Source organism: Leiobunum rupestre, chromosome 5, assembly GCF_980474605.1.
Source record: "Leiobunum rupestre chromosome 5, qqLeiRupe1.1.hap1, whole genome shotgun sequence".
Taxonomy (NCBI): Eukaryota; Metazoa; Arthropoda; class Arachnida; order Opiliones; family Sclerosomatidae; genus Leiobunum; species Leiobunum rupestre.
In genome coordinates, this window is record NC_143388.1 from 14,632,484 (window position 1) to 14,660,276 (window position 27,793).

A 27,793-nucleotide genomic window follows, 5' to 3' on the forward strand; every position below is an offset into this window, starting at 1 on the left:
ATGTCTAACGACAAATAAAGTTTAGATTATATCGCGTTTCGTTTGGCTTTATAAACCGAAATGATAAATTGGAAAACGAAACGAATGTTAACGCGTGTTTGTGGGTTCGGAATTCATGAAATGACATTATCTAGAGTTAATTGAATAAAAAATAAAAAACCACGAATTTAATGCGTAAGTAAATATTAGTTATTTATTTAAAACAAATAACTAATTTTTACTTACGCATTAAATTCGTGGTTTTTTTTATTGTTAATTCAATCAAGTAGCGTAAGGTGTTTCAACTTAAATTTATATCTAGAGTTAATATAATGCGTTTTAGCCGAAGTAAATGAACCGAAGTTATCAGACTGCTATACTCCCCATGTTGGAGGCGTTTTCCTTATGAAGTTACCTTTTTAATTCGAACTAGAAATTTTGCGCGCTCCTAGGCCGAAAATAAGTTTTTGTTTTTATGAAACCATTTTTTGTACATAGAAATAGCTATACCGACAATTCACAAGTGCAATTTATCGCGTCAAAAGACGGGGATGGAAATTAGCTTTTATTTGACTCGATTTTCATAAAGGAAAACGCCCTCCGATTCTGAGCGCTATTTCGATAACTTCGGTTCATTTACTTCTGGTTTTAGTTAATTTAATTTAAAGGGAATATAACCTTAGGTATTGGGTGTGGAACACCAAATTTTGCAGCTCTGGCCGCTCTTGCCTTTAGCTTTAAATATGTTTGGCGCCACTGTACATGGAAATTCAAAAATTGAAGGGGTCTTCCACAAAGATTGGTTGCAGTTAATATTAATATTAATGATCTGTAGCTAATATTTGCAACGGAATGTAATTTTTTTTTAAAAAATTGCTTATTCTTAAAGGAAACGTTATAATTTTAAGGTATTGAGGTTTAGGTAATTCGATTGCTTAGGATCAAAACAGTAGGTCAAGTAAAACCATGGTAATAGGACCCATAAAAACCTGTTTAGGTTAACGGTAATAGTTAGTGTAGGGAGTGGTTGGCTCGCGTGGCATGAAGGGATTGCCACCACCACCCTACACATTGTAACCCGGCCACCTGAATTAATGGCTTTAAAAGTCGCTTGATGACTTAGGCCTAAAGCGGTGCCTTGGGTATTAGCCTAACTGATTATTATTATTATTTATTATTTATTTTAATTAAAAAAACCGCTGTACTTTGACAGAATATTAAGAATTTAAAAAGGTTTGAGCACGCGCTAAAAGGAACGAGACATTAAAAAAAACAAAGTAAATGACCCAAAGAGAAAAAATTTAAAAAAAAACGCTAAAAAGGACATGGGTACACAATTAAACATTTAGTGGTGCCAGTGTGAGCTGGGGAACAAGCATCACCAGGCAACGTGGTAGATACGAGCCCGAACCAACAGAGATCGAAGATTGTGGTCCCGACGGTAGCAAAACCTTGGTGGGTAATCATCTAAATTGGTCCAAACCTGCAACTAGATTCCTATTTATACCATCCGGGATTGCTTAGGGTTTAGATAATTACTAATGCTAGGTCTCTAAGGGGACAAAGTATTACCGATCATCTTTTCTTTAGGGGCCAAAGTATTAGTACCGACCAATTGTTCAACATCCTTCCTCCTATAAGGGTCAAAACACTAACAAGGGCTTAATAACCAAAGTCCAATGCCCCTCCCAAATATTTGACCTACACTCTTAAAAAAAAGGTTTTATTTTCAAATCTTTAAGGGTTTTTTCTTGTCCCATATTTAACACCTTAACAGGTTTATAAAGGATGTTATTCTACACCTTAAAAAGCAGTTTTCCTACTAGGGTGTTTATTTACACTGTTTGGGGTGTTTATGTCCTCCGTTTTGGTTCCTTTGTTAACAGTTTGTGGTATAAAACTATTTCCTGGAGGGTTATTATCGACTCCCTCTAGGGTACGAAATGACTCCCTTCAGGGTGTTACACTACCCCCTTAAGGGTTCTACAATACTCCCTGAAGGGTTCTATAATACTCCCTTTAAAGTTTTAAGCTACTCCCTTAAATAGAGGTCGGTGTTTGAATAAGAAATTATACGATTGTTTATATTTATCCATAACCGAGAATTATTCAGAAATATTCGAAAAAAATTATTAATTTTGCATGTTTAATCGTAAAATTTATTCGTATAAAACGAATTATACTAATTTTAATGATTAATTGAAATTTTTGCGGTTAATTTATTTGTTCCGCCGACCTCTACCCTTAAAGGTTCTAAACTACTGCCTTAAGGGTGCTACACCCTTACCAGGTGTTAAATCACTCAATTTACGGGGTCATATAACACCCTTTATACACCTTTTAAAGTTTTTAATTAGGGCGTTTAAATTAACATTAAAGAGTGTTTTTTTACAGATATTACACCCTTAATATACCTTTAACAAACCCTTTACTAAATTTTATGCATTTTTTTTGGTAACTATCCACTTTAATCAATTGAAATATTTTCAAAGATATATAAATTTTCAAAATTTGAATTTACTTTAAAAATAGATTTTCCACAGATTTCAAATATTTTGCACATCCAATTAACTTCTGAATGGTTTCAAAACTCTTGGCATCCCAGATTGATGTAATTCCTGCATTTTAATGTGGAAAGTGTATTTAATATAAACGGAAATTTTAACACAAAATGTTTATTTATTTTGGTTAGCTGATTTCTCTTAGCTCCTGATCTGGTCGGGTCGGAGAAAAATATTTGACTCCACGAGTAAACCCGCGAAAAGTTGATTCAATCAAAATGCAAACGCACTTTAGTGCCTTTAAGAACAACGATAATTTTTAGTCTATTCTAGAAGTTGAAAATTGGAATATTATAAAGGGTACTTTGCCTTCGAATTGAAAAATGTCTCTCTCGTGAAATTATTGATTCGAGGACTCACTCTTGAGATTTCATCAAAACCCTGCAAGGCTTTTATAATTACTTTCACTGTCGTATTTCCTTAATTAGTTATGGATTTGATGCGTAATTGAAAACTTCAAAAACCCTTTCCCAGCGTAATTTTAGGTTATCAAAACGAGACGCCTAGTTCCTATTTCCGGAAAAGAAAAATAATTAATATTTCACATTGAATTAACAAAATTTCATTCTAAATGCGAGATTGGTTTTTAATTCTACGGAAAATTTTCGCTCTTAAAAACGAACGTTGAAAGAAAATTTCTCAAAGGTCTGATGGTCCAGAATTTTTTCCCCCGTCTCCTAGGCAACCTATTCCTGGCAATTCCCAGGCTCACTATTAAATCCTCCCAATTCTCTATTTTTTCTCTCTTTCCTTTCAGTACGTAGCTCTATGTTTTCGCGTATTGTGTACCCGTATTGTAGAATAAAAGCCAGAAATATAGGAAAGTTCGGGGTTTAGGGTTGTTGGCCAATATCGTATATGAGGACAGGGGAGGCTTGCCTCTAAATTGGAAGTGATGGACAGAGGATTAGTCGACCTATCTTCCTCCTCCCCCGTTTTTTCATCTTCTTTATTGATATAAATTTCTTCCCCCCTTTTTGCTTTTGGTATAAAATGTGGGCAGAGTACGAAATGGTAGAGAAAGTTGGTTGTCTTCTTTGGTGGTGATTTGGACTCCAGATTTATCATTAGAATTGGAGTATTGCGATCCCTAAACTGATTTTGTCTGGTGGGATTCCGGAAACAAACCTCAATCCCTCTTTGGAAATCGCCCTATAGCTATACGAACCAATCTACAATCCCATCGACACGTTAGTTTCATTAGAGCAGCCATCAGGAACCTATTTTTTCTTCCTCGAGTGTTCGATAAAGATGTTTTAGGAAAGATTGTTGATTGTACCGTAATGGGTTTCTTTCGTGTTCGGGACATATTAAATTATTCGATATTTGATAAGAATTACGAAACCTGTATAGTATAGCCGCGTGACGTTGAAAAACTTATTTGTCCTCTCTGTTAAAGATTTTCGATATTTGATAATATATTTACTGAAACACTTGACCTGTAAAAATTAATTTTTTAAATATTTTCTACTAGATTTTGATATTTTCTGTGACTGTTGTCAACGTAGTTTCGAAGGTTAAATTAATTATATATATTTTATGTATTGTAATTATAATAATACGCGACCTTTAATGCATTTAAATCAGGTGACTTCCTACATTTTAACTTTTAACTTTATCTCAATAAGCCTTTGTGGAAAGGGGAATCGAAAAACTCGGAAATAAACCCCTCTCTCCAACTAGTGGAAATATAACTTACAAAATAAACGCGAAAGGTGTTGTTCCAAGTTTCCACCCAGTGCCACAAGCTAAAAGTTATTTATAAGCCGGAAAAGAATGGAATTCTACGGCGCAAATTGAATACTAAAGCGTCGGCATTTAAATTGCTTCGTATTTTAAATTTCCAACATAAGTAATTTTCATTCGCAGGAATTTTCAAAACTGTTTCGGGATTTATTTACGTTCTCGGTGGTGCTTTTTACCCTCCAGCCTTCGTTTCTCGGGATACAGGGTTGCAGGATGGCGCTAAAGCGTGGTTGTAATTCGAAATTTACGCTCTGCGGGTCTTTATCCGCTCGAGATATCTTCCGACACAATCTTCTCGTTCTATTTTTGGGCCGACGCCTACGTGTAGAGCTCGTGGAAAAAAGTGCGCTTCTTTGGCGCGGCTGCAACGCGAAGGCGAGCCAGGACAGGGCGGGGAATTCCATACACACTCCGTCGAGTTTATCTTCCCCGTCAGTTCTCCGGTGGACTGCGCTATTTTAACTATCGACACGGACCAAAGTATTCTATATATTTCTTTCTCTGGCACTCTTTCGGCGTATACGGTTTCGTCTGGTAGAATTGATTCTCGCCTAGTGTTTCACCTCGCTGGGTAAACTTGGAAAAATAAGACGGATCGAAATGCCGTGTTTGATAGTTTCGGCGATCTTGAGCTTATATCACTTATTTGCATTGCCAAGGCCCTTTCACTCGCACCACGATTCCTCTCGCGCCTAGGCATAGGTAACTCGCTCCTCCCCTCTTTTGACTATTTTCCAGTCGACCAAGTGTGTGATTTGAATCGGAGGGTGGCGGGTGATACCCCCCCCCCCACCCGTGTCAAAATCTAAATGAAAGTTGGAAGGCTTTCCTAGCTCCCTTTAGTCGCGGAGGGAAGATGGTTTAGTCAAAAGAGAAGAGAGTGAGGGGTTGATTTCCTTCAGCGTGAGCTTTCCGTCTACCTGAAACCGCGCTTTCCTTTTTTCGCCCTAGTCCCGCTTATGTTATTTGGGGAGGCCTAACAGCGCCCCCTATACTCCTTTCTGATCATTATTTTTAGGGTGAAAGCGTGGAACGTAAGGCCTACTTGATCGTAAAATTTTTCCGGCCTGTTTCCTCCGCGTGAATATTTTCGGAGGAACGTATGTGACTTTTCTAGTTAGTGTTTGTGCCTTCCTCGCCGTGTTACCCCGTCGATTCCCTCAAGGTGCGCTACCGATCGTTTTATTAATCCTTTTTCCAATTCCCTTCGGGGAGAATAGCCGTGGAGTTTCCATTCTACATCTCAATAAATGCGAAGGGTAAAATTCCAGCTGGTAGTATGTTGGTTACAAAACCACCCACTGCGATGTATAACTTAGTCCACTTGGTTTCTTAACCGACTGATCTATAGTTATATTTTTGCTTTACGTTTGAGTGCTTTTTGTTGCGATGGTTTTATGGCGGATTTAGAGAAAAGATAGTATTAATTCGTTTAAATGTGCTTCTCCATCTTCGCCAATATAGACCATACCGCGCTTAGTTGTTTTTGATTTTTAGGTTTGTTAAAATACTTTAAAAATTTTGTCGGTCCTGTTGAAATTTGTCGATTCTTATGAAAATAGTCGGTCCGGATTAAATTGGTCGGGTCTTATGAAAATAGTCGGTCCGGATGAATTTTGTCGGGTCTTATGAAAATAGTCTGTCCTGATGCAATTGGTCGGGTCTTATGGAAATAGTTGGTCCTGATGAAATTGGTCGGTTCTGATGAAATTGGTCGGTTCTTATTAAAATAGTCGGTCCTGATGAAATTGATCTGTTGTAATGAAAATAGTCGGTCCTGATGAAATTGGTCTGTTCTTAAGAAAATAGTCTGTCCTAATGAAATTGGTCGTTCCTAATGGAATTGCTCGGTCCCAATAAAACTAATCGGTCCCCATAAAATTAGTCGGTATTTATAATATTAATTGATCTCCATAAAATTGTTTGGAACCGATGAAATTATCTGCACCAATAAAATTAATAGCTTACTTGAAACTTATATTTGAAATTACCTTAAAGTTAGGTCAATTTTAAACAGACTACCATTAACTTTCTACGCACTTTATATGTAGATTAAATTCAAATAAAAGGGTACGTCAATATTGACTCCGACGGAATGGCGGGCCACCCGAAAGCCTAACATATTTTATTTCGAACCAGCATGAAATTAAATTGCCCTGTTGCGAAAAATCCTTAAAATAAATATTGAAGAGAATTGTCCCGAGGCCTTCGGTATTTTTATCTCTTATATAAATTGACTTGATTGAAAAATTCGTCCAGCTGAGCCCTTCTATTCAAACGGTACCGGTGGAGAAAGGGACGAGTGGGGAGGGTTGGTGGCCTCCAGATTTAAAAGTTCGGGTTCCACCCTGCCGAAAGTTCATCAAAGCATTGAAAATAGCCGAGCCCCAGAGTAAATATTGTATCTCTTACCAAAGCGACTCCCGACTATGAGTCAGTTAATGCCCGAATAATCTCGGCAACGTTTCCCTATACCAACAAGAAACGTTTATTAGCATAATACTATTAGATAACTATGCTAAATTAACCGGTGTAGACTCAAAGTCTAACTCTTTAACCGTATGCAATTTAGAAGTTTATCATTCAGGTAGGTGCTCAGTGCAAAATTATGTTATCTGAAAATAGCTTGACCTTTTTTAAAAAACGAATAGTAGTCAAAAGTGTGGTTGATTAAAATTAATATGCTGGCTTAAAAGTTTTATGGTTGATTAAAAATGATATGTTTGTTAAAAGTGATATGCTTGCTCAAAGGTCATACGCTTGTTAAAAGTAATATACTTTCTCAGAAGTCGTATGCTTTATCAAAAGTCGTATGCTTGCTCATATATGATATGCTTTCTTCAAAGTCATGTTGTTGCTTAAGAGTGATACCGTGGCTTAAAAGTGTTATCCTTGCTTAAAAGTGTTATCCTTGCTTAAAAGTGTTATCCTTGCTTAAAAGTGTTATCCTTGCTTAAAAGTGTTATCCTTGCTTAAAAGTGTTATCCTTGCCTAAAAGTGTTATCCTTGCCTAAAAGTGATATGCTTGCTTAAAAGTGTTATCCTTGCTTAAAAGTGTTATCCTTGTTTAAAAGTGTTATCCTTGTTTAAAAGTGTTATCCTTGTTTAAAAGTGTTATCCTTGTTTAAAAGTGTTATCCTTGTTTAAAAGTGTTATCCTTGTTTAAAAGTGTTATCCTTGTTTAAAAGTGTTATCCTTGTTTAAAAGTGTTATCCTTGTTTAAAAGTGTTATCCTTGTTTAAAAGTGTTATCCTTACTTAAAAGTTATACGCTTGCTCCAAATTAAGAATTTTATAATGTACATGCTTAGTTCGATAATTTAATAATTAAAAATATTTTGTTGTACAGATAATATAAATAAAATTAGTCCCTTCAATTTTGGTAATTTTAAATTAATTCTATGAAGTTCTTAGAACTTTAAGTTACATTAAATAAGCTTAAATATGTTTTTGAAAATTTAGCAAAAATTAAGAGTTACAATATTTTCGCACTCAGTGACGTAGCGAGATGCAGCGGTTAGTTGCAACCAAACCTCACCGCTACAAACAAATGGAAGTATAGGGTGTAGGCCGAAGAATCCGCCTATTAGATTTCCCCTCCAGTTATTAAGGAGCTTTTATACTAATTTCCAAATAAAAGCTAGGAAGAAAAATACTGTTATTAATAAAGCCTGATTTTATGTACCGACTACGGATGAGGGACTAAACTAAACGCCAGTCCTGTACGAAATGTTTTAGTGAAGCCCGTTTTGAGTAGGGTGGGGATTCTGGCGGGGGTATATTATATGGGCGTGGTTTAATGGGTCCCGGTAGGCCCCGGAACCAAGGATTTAATACGACAACGAAAAAATGTTCTGACCTAAATCGTCTCCCTTTCAGTTTTCAATTTTAAAGCAATCGCTCTGATATTAACTTATTTATTAAATTTTTAATTTTTTATATCCGTTTAGTAAGTATTAAACTAATACCAGAAGTTAATAATACCATAAGTTAATAATATATCTCATACGAGAGAATACACGTATTAAAAGGGGAAGCCATAAAAATGAGATGAAGTTTTTAATGAACACCAATTTAACACCGATGTGTACACCACATTACATATTTTCCGCTCGTAGTATTTCACCTAGATGTAAAAATTATATCGCTTAAGAATATTTACTTATTTATAAACCAAATTTCCGTCTGAAATAGTTTTAGTAATTTAATTATTATATGATGTTTTTTTTGTCCGAAACATATTTTGAAAAATCAGCGTGATCCTGCTGATCCTTCAATAAAAATATCATCAGTAAAAAAGGAATATAGGAATACTTATCTTTGTGACTTCTTATAAACTTCTGGTATTCAGCATTCTGTTTGCAATATTCTTTTACGAACTACAAATATTTTCTAGAAAGAAACAAACGTTACTCTAAAGACATTTCTTACATTGTTAGTTGTTTCTATAGACATTTCTAAAGTATATCTACAAAACTTTTAGAAATGGTCATTTTTATTACCATAAGTTTATAATATACTAGCTCCGTATAAGTTAGAATCGTACATAGGCTGTGCGTTAACAACGATTTCTCTCAAGACGTCGAAGTCGCCATCTGATGGCGAAAAATAAAAATATGAGCTAGCCTGCATAAACCGGTTTTGTTTCAACGACGGGATCGGACGGGATGGAAACTACGTTAAGCCTAACGCGAGTTGTCGCGAAGAGATAAGCTTTAAACTACGAATATTTTACGACAATACCTGATCATATTGAAATTAATAAAATATACTTTAAAACTGTTGACAAATTAGTTGTTTCGTTTAAATTTTCCCCAAATCAAGAATTTCGCCAGCCCGTTTCAAATTTTAAAAAAAAACGTCGTTATATGGCTAATTCCGCTCTACCTGCTAACTTCGTATCGTATCCATGGAGATAGCCATTTCCGCTATCGACGGAAGTTGAAGAAGCTAAAAGATAGGGCAAAATGTCGCCGCAGGGAGTCAGGTAAACCGGTTCTGATTTTTTATGAAAAACATCGCCGTTAACGTTAGATCTATGGCGGATTGAAACTTATAGGGAGCTAGTATATTATAAACTTATGGTATTACCGATTTGTGATTAATTTAAGTATTATCTTTAGAAACACTTTAGAATGGTATTATTGATAGTTTTTTTATAATATCTATTGTATTTAATAAACGAAAATAATATTGAAGGAAATTTTGACATAGAATGATTAAAAATTAAATTAAAAATTGGATTAATATTTGATGTCTGAAAATATAGTTATAAAAATGCACGAATACATAAATTTAGATTACAATTATAGAAAATATCCTAGAATGCATAATTAATTGGTAAAATTCGGAGCACAATATACAGGGTGGAAGCCTCAGCCGTGGTTCAGCCTCGGTACTTCTCCCAGTACACCCGAGTGCTGCGGGTGGAACACTTCTACAGGCGCTGGTAGGCCAAATATAGACCAATGGGATAATTGGATGCCTCAGTCGTGGTCCAGCCTCGGTACTTTTCCTAGTCTAAAAAAGACGAATGCGATAATTAGAAACGCATCCTCCAAATGCCTTTTCGGGCGATTGGACAAAGATGCGCTTCTAATTATGCCATTGGTCTATTTGTGGAATACCAGCGCCTGTAGATGTGTTCGACCCGCAGCACTCTGGTGTACTAGGAGAAGTACCGAGGCTGGACCACGTCTGAGGCTTCCACCCTGTATAGAAAAATATAATGATTATTAATTTAAAAGACTACAACAGAAGTCATATCATCATGTAGAAGTGTTATCGTTAATTTTAAACGACATCATACAACGAATTTAACGAATAAATACTTTTGCTTAACCATCAGTATCTCGAGACAATTCAGACGTGTGAATTGAAGGAAAGAACTCTTTTATCTCAATCAGTAATGGATCTTAATCATGAATTTGAAAAAGGGAGGGAGGAAGGCCTTCCAAAAATCGATCACCGGAGGGTGCTTACAGCCGAGGAGGAAGAATGGCGGGAAATGCAACGACGCTCCCTGGCGACAGTTTGGGAAAGTAAATCTACCGCCGCGTTTCGTAGCAGAAGGCGAACTCTTATTTCTTGCCCTTAATCATTTTTGCCAAGCTGAAGCGCGACCGGGGTGCGTTCGAAGGAGGGGAGTACGGTATGATTGCTAAGCCTAGGCCCGGGGAAAATGCCGCTATTCGCTGGTAGATATTGCGTAACAAGGACGCGCCTAGGCTGGGAGATAAATGGAACTGGAGCCTAGACACCTTACCCGCGTCTTTTCTGTACAAGTCCGACATCTCTTCTGTCGCGTATACCATCTATTTTCATACTTTATCAAGAAATATATCAATTTCCCGTTTTCTACGTCGTATATCTGTCTAAACTTCATGGCTACGGCGTACCAGCACGGTAATTCTGAGCGCAAAGGCTTACTTTCTGGAAACACGTTATTCAACCTGGACGCTAAGGCATTTGGCATCGAATGCTCTTATTAAGATACAAATTAAGTAATCACGAGTAGTTAATTGATAAAAAAACAATTAGTATTTCATAATTGTGTTTTCCATAACTGTAATAAACAATAAAATAATTATCTTCATCTAGGCTAATACCCAAGGCACGCGTTTTAAGACATAAATAGTCCAACATATATGTGGCAAAAAGCATTTTTTTAATGATATTTCTGAAATATCGTTTGGCCTGTAAATTGTTTAGTACCAGAATATAATTTGAGTTGAAAAATCCAAGTCTACTATATAAACTTGAAAGAAGTAAGTTGGGGTATCTTAAGGCAAAGAGAGTTTGAATTTCGCGGGTTTTCTCCATATTTTGGTTTTGGTCGTTAATGCTTTTGTGCTTTGCACGGCAGTAGTGTGCCCCCCCCCCCAAACAAAATCTTGGCTACGCCACTGAGCTCACTATTACTAATAGTGAGCTGTGCAAGGGGAAAACGAATAACTGATGTTAGACTCAAAAAGGTAGGGAATAGTAATAGCACACGTATATAATATCTCTCTTACGATATAAGTAGCCAGCCAGAAATTGAAACACATCTGCTAATGGGTTTTTATCAGCTTGCACAAAATATTATTTTGTTAGGAAAGTTATCGAGGGAGGGGTCCGACATTTGCAAATTTTGCACACGGGATTTTGAATTTCAAGGAATTTTCAGAAATCAGGACTTGATTTAGAGCTTTCAGAACACAATTTCCGTGTTCATTTGAGGTTTTTTGGCTGATATCGAGATTTTGGAACTGATTTTCGCCCAGTTTTCGAGATTTTCAAGTTGATTTGAAGATTTCTAAAATCATTTTTTCTCTAGAATGTATGGGATGCTTTACTATACTGATAATCTCTGATAAGTGTAAATGTTGGCAATTATATTTATGGCACTTGCAAGATTTAATAGACTTTGATACAAGAACTCATTAGAATCTGTAAGTTTACATTTAACGTGTAAATTATACGTAAACGTGGTTATTTTATATACCAAAGGCATTAAAACATCTGATTTGGTCATTAAGGAATTTAGGGCACGATCTTGGGTGGTTTTCCTCCCAAAAAAAAATTGCCCTCTGCTAATAGGGCTCGTTTAATTAAGAAGCAACTTCGGGTATCTCTTTTCGAGAAAGTAAAGAGATTATTAATTGGGTTATATCCTGGCTGCAATATCACGTGTGACGGGCCGACTATTATAGTCCGAGAGATGGCGTTAGTGACTTTCTATAAGGTGATCCCATTTTAGGAAGTGTGTTTACCATTAATCGGCTTAAGCTCTCAAAGTTTATCTAAGCCCGTTTCTTGAAGGCCTTTTACTGGCTTCTCGCCAAATTAGATTATAAAAATGAGCTTTCTTCTAGTATACTGCAGGAATCTCCACATAATTATCTTTCTTTTACGCGTTTCCCGACTAATCCGAGGTATTTCGCCTTAGGAAACTACGTAAACTGTACCCGTATATCAAGTTCGGCGTTACTGACTTTCGCTATTAGAACGACAGTTGAGATAACTAAGCTCGAGACTTCTAAACTGTCTTATTAACACTGGACGCGAGAAACGGGTCTAAATAGCTTCGCTATATAGTAAAATTTGGCTCGCCACTCGTCCTGAGTCGTCCAACTGCTAATGAGGGTGGTTGCTTAATTATGGTGTTAATGATACCACTCACATTATTGTAAGTAAATTGTTAGCGTCTCTGTGCTAAGACTTTTCCTATGATGTGTTATTGTTTTATCACAATTATAGTTAATGATATCAATACTAAGAGTTATTTACACCAAGTTTTGTATTTATTTTTGTAAGATTCAGGTGTCGCCATCTGTTGATCGAAATCGAAAGTATTTGTAACATTTGGCAACTTTCACAAATTTTCAAAATTTCTAGCTAAATATACTTTTGGAAAATAAAAAAATATATTTATAAAAATTAATTAACATTATAATTCGAGATTTATAATTCTTATAAATAATGTTTCGTATTTCTTTGAAGAGATGACGCTTTACACCTAAAATCAAGATGGATTTAAATAATAGTAATCTTTTTTACATTTAAAATTGAATTTTCACCCAATATTTTCAAACAAAGCTTCCGGGGTAAAATGCATTTTAGAACTCATAAGCTAGCAGACATTACAACCTAATGATCCAATTAATGCCAGTTATAAAAAATTTGGACTTTAAAGTTTTTCCTGTGAAGCGCAATATTTGATTTCAAATGTTGACTTTTCTGTGGTGAAATTTAGCACGACAAAATCGTTTTAAATCTCATAGCAGACCTCTGAAACTATCGGATTAATAAATTCCAAATTTGGCACTCATATCAATTAGAGAATTGAAATTCGTTGTTATTTGTAATTTTTTTGAAAAATCGTGAAATTGTTCACGGTTTTAGAAGTGTTAGTTTTTACATAAATATTCTAAAATAGATATTGAACAATAGAAACATTTAAGTAATGTTGAACTTGTAAATATTGGAATAGTAAAATTTGTCTGAATATTTTTTTAGATATAATTAAACTAAAAAATTCTATAGATTTCATACACTAAAATACGCTGCAGTTTGGCTTATTTTATACTCAAATAAGCAACTACTTTAACCTTTACTAGATCGATACGAAAACAATTAGTTGGTAATGAATTTTCCTCTCTTCTTATGCATAGATTTCGTGTTCACCACAACAAACACACCTCACGCCTGTCAGAATAGCAGTGAGACTATTAAAATTTCATTGGCAGTCTTTATTCGAAAAGCGTTTGCAGTAGGGCCACACGGTCATTTCACTGGCGCCAATTGTCAATGAAAAATTTGCCACAATCGTCAAATGTCTTGTATGTTTGCTACTCCTACGTGCCAGTCAATTTCAAAGTGAAAGGTTTTTTTTTATAATATGATAAAATCAAAATCAGATTCTTTTAGCAGGAGATAATTTTCAATTTGCTGCATCACCTAGAATATAAAATTAAGAAGATTGGGAGAATGGTACAAAATGTGACATTTGTAGGTATCTGCCTATTAGCGCAGTTCCCATTTGCGCGGGTTCCCAAAAGTGCAGTTCCCAATAGCGTGGTTTCCCAAAAGCGCGGTTTAATTATCCCAAATTTCAGTGTATATATCTTTGAATATGGAATGACTAGGTTAGGTTAGGTTAGCCGGGCGCGCCACAGGCGCGTAGGCACTGTAGGTTAGGTTAGGTGTTTTCAACCCATTTGTTGAGATAGGGAAAGTGCGCAAACAGGAAACCGCGCTTTTGGGACACTGCGCTTTTGAGAACTGCGCTTTTGGGAAACCGCGCAAATGGGAACTGCGCTAGTGGGCATAAGCCCATTTGTAGGAGGGTACATTGAAATATTCCAGGGACGTATACTTTGGGAGGATATTCTACAGTTTTCATATTTAACTAAGCAAATAGGTTACGAGGCTCTCTGTTTCAAGGAAAATCTGGAAAACCTCTAGTTCCTTCACACTGAAAAGGGGGAATGTACAGGCAGAGGAATTTATAGAAGGGTCTATATTTAAAGTAATTTTCTCGCTTCCAAAACCAATTTTTCACCTTCACTTAAAAACTACTCTATGGACACGTATTTCCGTTATTTTCCTGGCTAAATATATATTATTCTAGGGTATAGGAAAACGCGTTTAATGCCTTTTAAAAACCCATTTAGCCCGCGCTTTTAACCTTTCCCATTATGGTAAATACGTATGAATGTTTAAAGTCTGGTAAAATCGTGTTCTGAATTCTTAATTCGCTGGTTTTGTGAGATTCCCCACGGCGGCAAAGTGCTCGTATTTAAATAACGAAATCTCCGTGTCATATTCAAACGAACAGCAACACCCGGAATAATTTTTTCCCACTGTACACGTATTTCGTATACCATCCTTATATTTGCTTTATACATATTTATTCTTTCAACTCCACTCGTGATGCTACCGTCGGAATTATAAGAAAATATGATTGGCCTTTGGACCACGTTTCGCTTTTTTATCTTTAAACCTCATCCGCGTGCTCAGTTTCTTACATAACCTTACGTCGCGATCTTAAGCTTCGATATGGTACAGTTTGTATTATACATCCTTAGCTACACCACCGGTTCACGTCGATATTTCTACTTCTACAACTTTTTCCTAACCTAATAGTAGAGCGAAGAAAAGTAAAGGGTAAAGTCGATATTTCGCAACTTTAACAGCGATGCCAGTTTGTCCGTCGCGTTTCTATCCTACTGGAGAATTTTTCTTTCTTCCAACCTCCCTGATCCATTCCCCATCTCTTCGCGGAAAGCAAATTTGAATTCCAAATTTAGTGAAAATTTAGCTTATCCTTACCTCTGTCTCCTTCTTTCGTATACGGAAAAAAAAGATCTAAGGCTTAGGTAAAAGAATAAGAAGTCAGTGTAAGGGGGCAATACCCTCGAAGCCTTATCGTATGGCTTCTTTTACCTATTTGGCCTGGCAATAACTTCCCCGCCGTCCTGTGTGAAAACAATAAGACTTCCCCTTTTTTTGGAGTGTGGTTCTCGGAAACCGAATATTGAGAAATGGTAGATAAAATTTCTTTCACATTTTTTTAAATTAGATTTCTTATACATATTCCTTTACGCTGTTTTTTTGTGGACGAAGTGCCTTCACCCATCAGTGGGATAAAAACAACGAAAAATAATAATTTACGAGAAATACAAAATGGGTTGATTTTGTCGTGGGCTTCCAATTTGCATTGATAGTTTATTTTTCCCTAATTTTAAGTTAATAGTTTCTTATTCTGTTTTTTTTTGTAAAGGGGTAATTGAAGTACAGACAATTTTTTTTCTAGATATTTTAATTATGAAATTTTTTGTCGAAATGATTATTAACATAACGAAATTTTCACAATTTACTCATTGTAAGATAAAAAGGCTTTAAAGAAATTCTAGCTGCAGACAGATTACCTTTTTTACGTAATTTACCCCGTAATAATTGTTTCACACAAATTATTTTCTGCATATGAAAACAAATTAAAAATTTCAAAACAACAGTATTTATTTATTTTATTTTTATTTTTTTATTATAATTTTATATTATGATATATTTAATGTTGTGCAAAATTTTGTTTAAAATTTTATTTTTTTAATTGTTCAATCGTGGTATTCAGGCCTAAAACTGGTTGTAACTATTCCAATGGTAATTTACCTCCCTGGTTCATTGCATTACAGTAAGGTTAAGCCAAATTAAACCTAAAATAATTTAATGGTAAATTAAATTAATTGTTTTTAATATCTGGATATTTTTTATATCAATTACTTTTATTATTAAATATTATTGTTGATCTAACAGCATAGAATCTTTCAATTAAGGCTGTAAAACCAATGAAATTGATATCTATAATTAGAGGTCGGGGATGGTTAACTTTTATTCAATAGATAAAGCTCTCAAAATTATTCGTAAAACGTTTTGATCAAGTAATTTATATTTCTGTATTATCCGATTAATTTTTTGATAAATTTGTAAAATTAATCGGAAAAACGACGTTTTTTTCGATAAAAAGCTCAAATTTTACGAATAATACATGTTTTTTAATCATTTTCCGAAATATTAACCGGTAAATTTCTTTGTTTACATTTTTTTCCCGAAAAAATCAATTTAATTATGAATAATAATTAACCGTCACCGACCTCTAAGTGTATTATAATTTATATTACACTTGTTGATGAAATAAAAGTAGCTTTATCTACAGGTTTTAATGTCACCTTAGAAAGGGGCCATTAATAAATAACGCTTGGCTAGGCGGTTTTGATCGGGTATCGAATGCCATGATTTATGATCGTACCCACTTTCTTGAATTCCCGTAGCTTATTGGGGGATCGGTACCAGCTGCTATTACGGTTGAAGGCGAGGGTAAGGTAAAAACTATAGGTATTCGTGAACATAGGCCCTTTCGTTTCTTTGGCTCAACATTTCCTTCGCTCGCCAGTTAATTCCGTCTCTCCAGCTGCTCCGAAGTTCCAATATACTCTGAATATCTTAAAATGAAGCGGCTAGCACCTTCTCCAAAAGTGGCTGACTAAGCGAAAATGTCGCCCTACGCGTAAAAAAGTAGTTCGGCTTTCGCTCGAACCCCCTTTTTTATTTTTTCCATACCCCCGTTTTCCCCCGCGCAGGTCGGCTTTCCATAAAGGATATTTGATTTTTTTACGAGTGCCACAGATGTCGCTAGTTAATTGATACGGAATAGAAAGGTGCCGTCTTACCAATCCTTCTTCCCGTCCTCGAGCTAAATATTTTTCTAATCCTGACGAACTCTTTTCTCTCTCTCTGATTCTATCAGAATCCGACTTCTCGAAATCGAAAGAAAAAGAAATTTCTTTTAAATTAAAAGAAAACTAACCCGGAGGCTGTACATTTTAAAAGGAAACTTTTTGAATTTCGATTTATTTCAATTTAACTTCAATTTAACTTTTCTTTAAAGTATTTTATACCTTTGTTAAATTTAAACTTTTTAATGATTTTTTTTCCTGGTTAAAGTTTAGCAATTATTTGGGATAGAGCAAAATATATTAAACAAATTCGGAAAATAAAATTTTATTAGCTTGTAACCTAAATTTCGTTAGATCCGCTAAATCAGTGTTGTAGTTTGAAATTGCCAATGCATGCGATGTATTTTTGAAATCATTTTGAGGTACGCGAAGAGTCATTTGTTTTATAGGTCGTCTTAGAAATGTTTGTTTTATGTATTGGGAGCATGGTTATTTTACTTTAAGGAGGATGCAACCACATGGGTAACATGTGTTAGAAATTAATTTTCTCTTTTTTTTTCGTGTACTGCCCGTTCTATTAATAATTAAATTAAATTAAACATATATACATTTTTGTAATATTTTCGATAAACGTTAATTTTGAATTATGGCTATGTTTACTCTGTTTAATTAAAAACTAAGCTAAACTGAATTAACTAGATGGCGCTTTGTAAGTGGCCAAAAGTTAGCGCTAATTAACCTTCTAAATAGTAGAATAATTATGGAGGTCGTTTGAGAGTGTTTGTAATTTATCTCCACAGCCCTGGGTAAAGTTGGCGAGGGCAGCTCCCTCTGGCTACGAATCTAGTTAAAGGTCGTTCGGTTTATGATTTGCAGTACGCAATGGCGTTACTAAGGACCCGCAGACCACCCCCGACCGCGGCGGGGCCCATGACATTTTCACTAAATAGGGGGCCCTTTCGTTTTAAGTATTGATTTTTAATTTATTTAAATTTTTAAATAATTAAAAAATTATGCTTTAACTATTGGGAAAAATGTAGAAATCTGGCACATATCCCCAATATTTTCAGAGAACTTGTAAAATAGTTGATTTTATAAAATAAAAAGTGGTCTTGCCCAACTTGTTAAACTGTTGCTCTTACGTCACAAGACCCAGCTTTATTAGTGTATTCTTCGCACGAGCGATTTGCACGAGCTCTAGAAAAAGCTATATTCCTCGCGACAGTAGCGCGCGCTCGTAGGCTTGTCAAAGTAAGAGACTGTGACGTAAGAGCAACATTTCAACAAGAAGGCCACGTTATTTTATAAAAAGAACTATTGGGGGAAATTTAAAAAAAATGTTTTTCATAAAGGGCCCTTTTGATATCCTGCGGGGGAGCCAAAATTTTGTAGTTACGCCACTAACGAGGAGACTACCGATTTTGTTGAAACTAGGTGGGGACGTAGACCTTATGGTAACATGAAATTTCACCAAGGGAAAAGTTGCAATGGGCATTAGTTTTGCCATGGCAACCGAAAATGTTTTTGACAACACAGTACGTTTATTTTCCCATTGAAAATAACAATCTGATCAATTTTACATATTTTGATCAAATTGACCAAAATTCATCAAAATATCATAAAATTCATTTCATTTGTCAATTTTGATCTATTTTTTTTGGTTTTGAAATTTTCAATTTTTTAGATTCCCATGTTATTTTCAATGGGAAAATATACGTACTGTGTTGTCAAAAACATTTTCGGTTGCCATGGCAAAACTAATGCCCATTGCAACTTTTCCCTTGGTGAAATTTCATGCTACCATAGGGTCTACATACCCACCTAGTTTCAACAAAATCGGTAATTATCACCTCGGGTAGTCTCCTCGTAAGTAAAAATGGCCAATTTTAATGACGTAGTTTGTAGAACTGTGAAATAGAGTAAGTCAAGTTAGATGATTTAATAACGGTAGGCTATAACCACTCAATGAACCATTCAATAACACTTTCGACCATCACGAATAAAGGTCAAACGGAGTTAGGGAGACCTCTGGGGGGTTTGGAGCCATTTCTGTTTTAATTGCGTTTCCCTACCATCTGTTTTTAGTAAATGTTTCCGTGACTTTCCCATTAAATAGTCGATGCTGCCGTCGTAGCGAGTAATGAGATCCTATCATGCGACCAGAGACTGGAACCTCCGACGTTCGTTGACGCGCTGAAACGTTAATCTTTCCTATCTTCCAGCACGCTTTTAGTCCGTTGAGAGATACGTTCCGGAATTGCTGTTTCCGTAATTTCCAAGAAGTATAATCGGTATACCTATAGGCTTGTAAGGGTTTTCCTTTTGCTCGAATCCTATAGAATCCAGATATATTTAAGAGTCACGGCATAGCTCTATTAACGTCTGGCATGTTTACATTTTTTGAAAAATCTTTGCCCGTTTCTCCGGAGAATCGAGCGCGGCTTGGAAAGCGGTGATGGCTCTGGGCTATATCCTGATTTTTCCTTTTAACAATCTTCTAAAACTTTCTCTATATCTCCGGTCTCTCCTCCCTGAAGGTCTCCTTCCTGAGACGCGGCTCTCATCAATTCACCGAGATAGTTTTCTTATCAAACTTCGCAATAAACAGATTAAATATTCGAGCGTAATTTCTCACGCGACCGTATATAAATTGGAGGCGCTAGTGTACGGACGAAGACTCATTTTAATTAATTTCGGGACTGGCTTTGTTCGTACTTGGGTCCAAAATATACGAATGTGGTGATTTTATTTCACTCACGAGGAGTGTACCCGAGGTGTAAATCACCGATTTTGATGAAACTCGGGGGGTATGTAGACCTTGGGGTAATATGAATTAAGGTTCGGTTAGTTAATTACCATTAAAGCAATAGGAAGTGTCATACTTATAGTTATTATGTTACTTATGATAGTATCAACATACCCAGTGTCCCTAACAAGGAGACTACCCGAGGTGGTTATCACCAATTTTGTTGAAGCTCGGGGGTTAGGTAGACCTTATGGTAGTATGAAAATTCCAAAAGGGAAAAGTTGCAATGGGCTTTAGTTTTCCCATGGCAACCGAAAATGTTTTTGACAACTTAAAATGAAAAAAACTACATTTAAAAAAGCATGGGATTTTCTCGGTTTCACAGGGGGCTTACTTGATGAATTTCACCCAAAATTGTTCAAATTTAGAATTTTAGTTGAAATTTAAATTTTTAATTTTTTTGGGTTTTCAAAAATTTTCAGTGAAACCATGAATCTATTTAACCCATGAATATCCAACTATATCATTAGCCACGGTATACTCTGAGGGAACGTGGGGCGGAGCCTATTTTCGCGCCATACGAGTGATTTACTCTTTAAGCCAATAAGAACGAATTCGGAAATGATGTCATTTTAGCGCCAGATAGTTTACGAGAGCTCGGAGAGCAGAATAGCCGCGAAATGACTTCTCAGGTACGGTTCACGTTATTTTGTTCAAAATAAGCTTTACAGTTATAATTATTTCTAGTATAAAAATATAAATTAAAAAGGAATGTTACTCCGATATTTTGAAAGCAATCTTATGCTATCGAGTGTCTGTGAGATTTATAACAATTTAAACATATAAACTATCTCTGAAAAGCTAAGCCTCGGTGAAACTTTGGAAGAAAACCAGAGTCAATTTTTGCCATATTATTATTAAATAATAAATGCTCTGTTATCATTTTATTCTAATAAAATCTATTCTAATAATAATATGAAATAGATCTATTTATTTAAATAGATTAATGATAAGTACTGCAAAAAGGAAACATAACCATAACGTGTCATTTTAGGAACTAACGCTTCGACTGCTTATAAATAACAGCTGACACAGCTGAGTTCTACTTCGACTCCGTCACTATAAATTGGCTCCGCCCCACGCGTCGCCAGAGGTGACCTAGGGTATTCCAGTTGAATATTCATGGGTTAAATAGATTCATGGTGAAACCGAGAAAATCCCATGCTTTTTTAAATGTAGATTTTTTTCATTTTAAGTTGTCAAAAACATTTTCGGTTGCCATAGCAAAACGGAAGCCCAGCGTAACTTTTCCCTTGGTGAAAATTCATATTACCCCAAGGTCCACATACCCCCCGGGTTTCATCAAAATCGGTGATTTACAACTCGGGTACACTCCTCGTCAGTATGGAAAATTTGCGCGATATTTAATCCTAGTAAATACAGCCTACGTCTCCCTCGGGTTTAATACGAAAATACTGTTATGTCGAGTAATATGTTTGCTTAGTTGACGAACATAAATATTTTTCATATTTATGAACATTCAGTATACAAATCAAGTTTGGAAAATTTGAAATATTATAAGCAATATTGGTACAAATGTTTTCTCCTGGGTAAACTTGTAAAAATTTACAATAAAGTTTTGAAAATTTTAAAAGTTGAAATTATATTCCTTAGAGCTATAATTTCTATTCGTGCAGAGTAAATATAGATTTAACAGCGACGCAGCTAAAATAGGAACTATACCTAAATGCTTTTGAAGATGTTTTATATTTGTATTAACAAGAATATAAAAACGTTATTGGCTAAATAGATAATTTTCTTAAAGAAGTATTACCTTTAAAACCATACTCAATACCGAAAGTAAATGAACCGAAGTTATCAGACTGCTAAACTCCCCATGTTGGAGACGTTTTCCTTGTGAAGTTACATTTTGGCCTCGAATTTGAAATTTTGCGCGCTCCTACGCCGAAAAAAAACGTTTTTGTGTTTATGAAATAATTTTTTATGCATAGAAATAGCTTTACCCACAATTCCCAAGTGCAATTTATCGCGACAAAATGACGGGGATGGAAATTAGCTTTAATTTCACTCGATTTTCTCATTATTTTCATAAATGCCCTCCGATACAGAGCGCTATTTCGATAACTTGGGTTCATTTACTTCTGTCAATACTAAAATATATTTTTGCAGGCCTATATAGTAAGATAATAAAAATTACTAAGATTGTATGAAAAAGTGTTGTTTTATTAGTAAAATCGTACTTCATAATATTTTTTTTTAATTGCAGGTCAAACATTACCCGTTATAGAATGGTGAATTAACATGACTGAAAACCCTTGAATAAGTAAGCACATTTTCATTTTGCGTTATTAATTGCGCGTCATCGTTCCAACTGCACCGTGCCCTCCGCAAAACATGGTTGAGTGCGAGGTTGAGCCTCCCTTCGGGCGTTCGTATAATTTTAACGGCTAATTATCCTGCAGGAATACCTCAATTCCCCCGGAATCGTGCCGGCTGGTCATCCCCGCGCTTAAAAAAAAAAGCCGAAGTCAACTCATTAATCTATAGCTCACGAAGCTAAGCTCCGCTCAGGAAACCTTATGTTTGCTGCAATCCTCGCTTCACGCTAAAATCTGTTTCTGTTAGTAGAGGTGAGAGAGAGAGAGAGGCGAGGCTGAAAAAGACGCTGTACAGGGAAGCCAAACATTCCGCCTACTCTCCATCTTCTTTTTCAGAAATGGCGAGTATTAACTTGAAAGCTCTATCGAAACTAGGGGTAAGGTGAACGCTACGAGCCATAGAGAGGTCCCTCTAGTTCAATATAGCGCTCTCTGAAAACGATGCGGGAATATTTTTTCGTTTCCCCATCCTTAGGATGTGTTACGGTCGAACGCGCCTCAAACCGTCGCTCCTGGCTGTAAAAAAAAAGCTCAGAGGGGCCCCATAATGAAATTCTCGCCCCGCGCTACGGGGGCACCCCCCCCCCTACTTTCTTATACCGTAGCCGAGCGTCTATTGGCGAAGGGAGGGGGAATCCGTATGCCTGGAGTTTGGCCTCTCAAAATCCCTATCGATTACTTTCGGAGGGATTTTTGAAGCTTTTTCCATCGTAATGAAAAGTGTAATTCCGTACGAGCCATTGGGAATGGTGGCTCGGAGCCGCTTATATCAACGCCGATACGCTTGTTTGTTACGAAATCTTCAACTTTTTTCTTCAATCTATAGCGGAGTAGCAAATGTTATTCGTTACGGCAAAGGCTTTCATCAACCTTGTAGAGTTTTTAGCTCCGGCACGACCTCTATTCTGGTATTTTGAAAATTGCCATCACGGACTGCCTTTTTGGGGCCGCTAGAAGCCGAGTGGAAAGGATTACCCGCGAGAAATTGGGGATTTCTCTCTTGTCTACATGTTGTAATTGACACGGGCTTCTAAGGCCGTTGCGGGAATTACAAAGACTATCGAACTTTTTGGTCCGGCAAAAAGGTTGATGATGCGTTATTGAGTATTGTACGAACCAGTTTTCGAAGATACTTTTGTCTTTTATCGGTATTTTCCTATTGAAGAAGATTTATAATCTGGCGAACATTTTTTCTTATTTTCTGTTGTAGATCTGGAGTGCTCTAAAACTAGAGATCGGCGTTTGAATGAGAAATTATCCAATTAGTAATTTTTATTCATTCAGAAAATATCGGAAAAAAACCATTAATTTTGCTTATTAAGGGGGAAGATTACACTCTCCATTGTCTACTTTCGCGCTATTTCAAGCTGAACTTTTTTAATTTTGTATTTTAAATTATAAAATTAATATTTAAATGTAGAACAGCCTCTTGTTTGGTGCTTAAAATAATTTTGACAATTTTAAATTATAAAATTAATTAAGTTATTACGTTTAATTCGGACCCCCGGAGCTAAACAAGTTGGGCAAGCGCCCAAACTACCCTTTCGTTAGGACCATATGTCTCGTTAACTATTAATATTAGAATTATCAAAATTATTTTAAGCACTAGAGGAAGGTTCAGCCTAATAACAAAAATATAATTCAATTGTGTAATTGTTGAAACAGAAACATTCAGCTTGAACGAAAAAGAGGCTTTTACTGTATTCTTCCCCCTTAAATCGTTGTTTATTCGTATAAAATGATCATAAATAAACAGTTAACCAAAATTTTTATGATTAATCGAAATTTTGCCGGTTAATTTGTTTCTTACGCCGATCTCTATCGAAAACAGAGCATTCCGGGAGTATTTGGTCCTACGATGGAAGATTTTTATTAATCCCTATCCAGTGCTATACTGACGTATATAAACATTGATCCGTGGAAAAATATAATTAAATATAATTTAAACGGAGGCAACACATGGATGTTTATTTATTAAAGATTTTAAAATTGAGCTTTCGACCCGTAGGTCTATGTGAAACATAGGAGCAACAAACGCAAGGAGAACGCAGCTAGCCTTTAAACACGCTAACGCAGTGCTGTGTACAAATTTCATTGGACGAGCCTTTACGCTGAACGTTTTACGGAAAGGGCGAAGAATTTTTCCCTTCCGACGGCAGCAGGCTCTAAAGCTTCTAACCAATGAAAACAATAGACAAGAAAATGCACGACTTTTGACGGGTTGCGTTCTCCTTGTGTGGGGTGCTGTGTTTGTTGCTCCTAGGTGAAACTAACATAAAAATTAAAATAAGTACAATATATAGTCATACTTAGAAAATTTGTTCTACACTAAGACAATGAGAATAAAAAATATTAATAAAACTACAAATTACGCGTTATTTAATTATACAGCGATCTTTATTTTCATTTTCGGTTTTAAATTGTCGTCTGCTATCGCGGAAACCAAGTGCGTAACTTGGTTCTTACCAAAATTAGTTAACCGATAATTAAATAACGGATTAAATAGCTGAAGCAGCTCCTGTAGAAGTGTTCCACCCGCAGCACTCTGGTGTACTAGGAGAAGTACCGAGGCTGGACCACGGCTGAGGCTTCCACCCTGTATATTTCAACCTCGCTGATTGGCTGAAAAATAGGTTTCTTAAATGGTGCTTTTGTCGAGTTGCGAATATATAAATAATATATAATCCCTCACGAAAATGACTTAATACAGCTGTTATCAAGATCACGTGATTACGTTAGATTCATCGTGCAGTTAAAGTTACAGAGCGTGCATATTTTTGTTGAGCTCGCGCGAAAACGCACGAGACCATAGATATAGGAAACGTATATAAAGGTCTAGATAAAATATTTGAAAGGGAGTGAATACGGAGGTGACAGCTAGCAGAAACGCGTAATTTCTGCAGGCTATCCTTATAAGGCGCTATCTATCGGTAAGAAAGCTCGTACTATCGTCGCGAGAGCCATTGTCTCCTGCTTAAAAATGATACTAAAAGTCACCAACAGATGGTGTCTAAAGACTACGGCCTGCGGAAAGGTCAAGCACTTAGTACTAAAATGCTAAGAGAGCTCGCGCTCTTGGTCACGTGCCTTCCTCGGTGTCTGCTAGGTGGCAATTCCGTATTTTATGTTAGGCTTAGACGCCCCGAAATTTATCTAGACCTTTATATACATTTCTTATATCTATGCACGAGACCCTCTACACGGAAATATTAAAAAGCGCGCGCTCCAAAAAATAACACTTTTCATACATGTATGCGTATATATTATTTTATAGAAAGGGCTATTCTGTTTGGAAAAAAGTTGGATTTTAGGCATTATAATAGCTCTTTATATAAAATACGAGAGGTCACGTGATTACGTTAGATTAATCGTGCGGTTAAAGTTAGAGAGCGCGCGCATATTTTTGTTTTGCTCCAAAAAATAACACTTTTTATACATGTATCCGTAAATGTTATTTTATAGAAAGAGCTATTGGATCAAATATAACTTATTATATAACTTAAGTAAAATATTTTGGAATAAAATTTGATCCATCATTTTTGTAAGGGACTAGTTCGAGTATGTCAACGTTGAATAAAATTTCAAATATTTCGCAACTGGAAAATAGATTTGAAAGTCAGAAGCCGCTAAGAAAGACGATTCAACGGAATCTTGAAAAGTACTGGAACGCAGTTGGGATGGGAAACCGTCTTTTCCAGTTGATCTGGCCGAATTAGAGAGAGATATCCCGAAGCAAACACGCCCAAATCCGGGATGGATATTTCCCCCAAAATCGGGGCGTGCGGGCGCGTTGGCTGCAGACTCTCAGGGACTCGTAATAAACGTCGGTGGTAAGCGCCTCCGACTAGAAATATTTGCCATGGTCGAGTCCATCTCTCTTTTTCGCTTCCATCCACGACACTCTCCGCTGGCCTAATCGCGAAAGCGGAGAGAGATGGCCCGGAGAGATTAATGTTTTTGTTGTCCGACGCTGTTTCTGGCGTGAGACGAGTGGGCCATCAGCTCCGCTTCTTTCCGAGCGAGGGAAGGCCGAAGCGAATCTAGAACAAATATAGATTAGAGGAGAGGGTGTCGAATGGACGCGATAAATCTCAGACCAAGCGAGAAGAGTCGCGCCAATCAATTTGCGGCCGACGATCACCGGGATATGGGCTACTTACATTTCTTTATCTCAACGTACACAGTCAACTGCTTCCGCATTAGCCTCCATTGTGACCGTCATGGTATATTGTCACCTCCGCTACGGTGTTGTTGAATTACGGTCATGAGGTTGATTTTTCTTCGTTTCGCCAACAGAAACCCATTTTTAATAGATAGATTAATACCTTAGATCCAAGCCATCTTGTGACTTTTAAAGCGTAGGATCGTGCTGGCAAGCCCTTCATGCCACGCTAGCCAACAGCTCCCTACACTGACTACTACCGTTATGGAAAGAGAAAATGGCTACAGCGTACCAGCACGGTAATTCTGAGCTCAAAGGCTTACTTTCTGGAAACACGTTATTCAACTTGACATTTGTCATCGAAAGCTTTTATTAAGATACAAAGTAATCACAAGTAGTTTATTGATTAAAAATAATTAGTAGTAGTATTGTGTTTTCCATTTGTGTAATAATCAAGAAAAATTATAATAATCATAGAAGCTAATACTCAAGGTACCACCCTAGACCCAAGTTATCTAGCGACTTTAAATGCCTTTAATTCAGGTGGTCTGGTTATACTGCGCAGAAAGTGCTGGCCACGCGAGCCAACAGCTCCCTACACTCACTATTACCGTTATGGAAACTCCTTTAACCCGTGGGGAGATAACTTGCAAATGGCTACAACGTACCAGCAAAGGCTTACTTTCTGGAAACACGTTATTCAACTTGGAGGCTAAGACATTTGCCATCGAAAGCTCTTATTAAGATACAAAGTAATGACAAGAAGTTATTTGATTAAAAACAATTAATAAAAGCGTAAGTTTTCGATTGTGTATTCCATTTGTGTAATAATCAAGAAAAATTATAGTAATCAGAGAAGCTAATACCCAAGGCACCACCCTAGACCCAAGTTATCTAGCGACTTTAAATGCCTTTAATTCAGGTGGTCTGGTTATACTGCGTGGAAAGTGCTGGCCACGAGAGCCAACAGCTCCCTACACTTACCATTAACGTTAGGCACAACAAGTTTTGTTGGAAGGGGAAGTCGAAGAACTGGTGGTAACATCCCTTTAACTAGTGGAGAGAGAGCTTGCAAACTCAACGCGTAATGAGATGTTCCTAGCTATCACCCAGAACTTGGCTAATCTTGCTGCGAGGCGAAAGTCCAAACCACTTTTCCACCCCACGTTTTACATTCTTCCACCGTTTATCGAAATATAACACTCTCTTAATTCAAATAGCTAGACTCTAACTTTAAAGTGCTGTTATGATTGGTGTCTAGAAAACTTTCAGATGGGCCTTTTTGTGGTTGGGGAGGTGACTGAAGTATATTTAAGCGTTCAAACGTTCAAACAACCAAACTGGATGAAACAAATCCTCGAAGGTGTGTTTATACCGGTTTTCCACCTGTTTTTGACACCTAACGTACATATCCACTGTCATCCTTGTCAGCTGTTTCCATTTCCCGCGGGTAATTAGTCATTCCCGCTTTTGCAATCGTCT

The 27,793-nt window shown here is 36.4% G+C and overlaps 1 protein-coding gene and 1 long non-coding RNA gene across 4 annotated transcripts in view; one reads left to right on the forward strand and one right to left on the reverse strand.

Moving 5' to 3' along the window:
- The window catches only part of LOC149943621 (teneurin-m-like), a 280,977-nt gene that overhangs the window by 26,042 nt on the left and 227,142 nt on the right, over window positions 1-27,793 (forward strand). For all 3 annotated transcript variants that reach the window (XM_090175899.1, XM_090175900.1, XM_090175902.1), the window contains exon 2: window positions 22,038-22,094. The gene's annotated coding sequence lies outside the window, so the exon portion shown is untranslated. The remainder of the gene's footprint in view (window positions 1-22,037; window positions 22,095-27,793) is intronic.
- Window positions 13,683-15,133, reverse strand: LOC149943622 (uncharacterized). Its single transcript, XR_016480820.1, has 3 exons — window positions 15,101-15,133; window positions 14,957-15,044; window positions 13,683-13,726 (listed from the first exon to the last, which is right to left on the reverse strand). It is a non-coding gene; the product is annotated as an uncharacterized LOC149943622 (long non-coding RNA).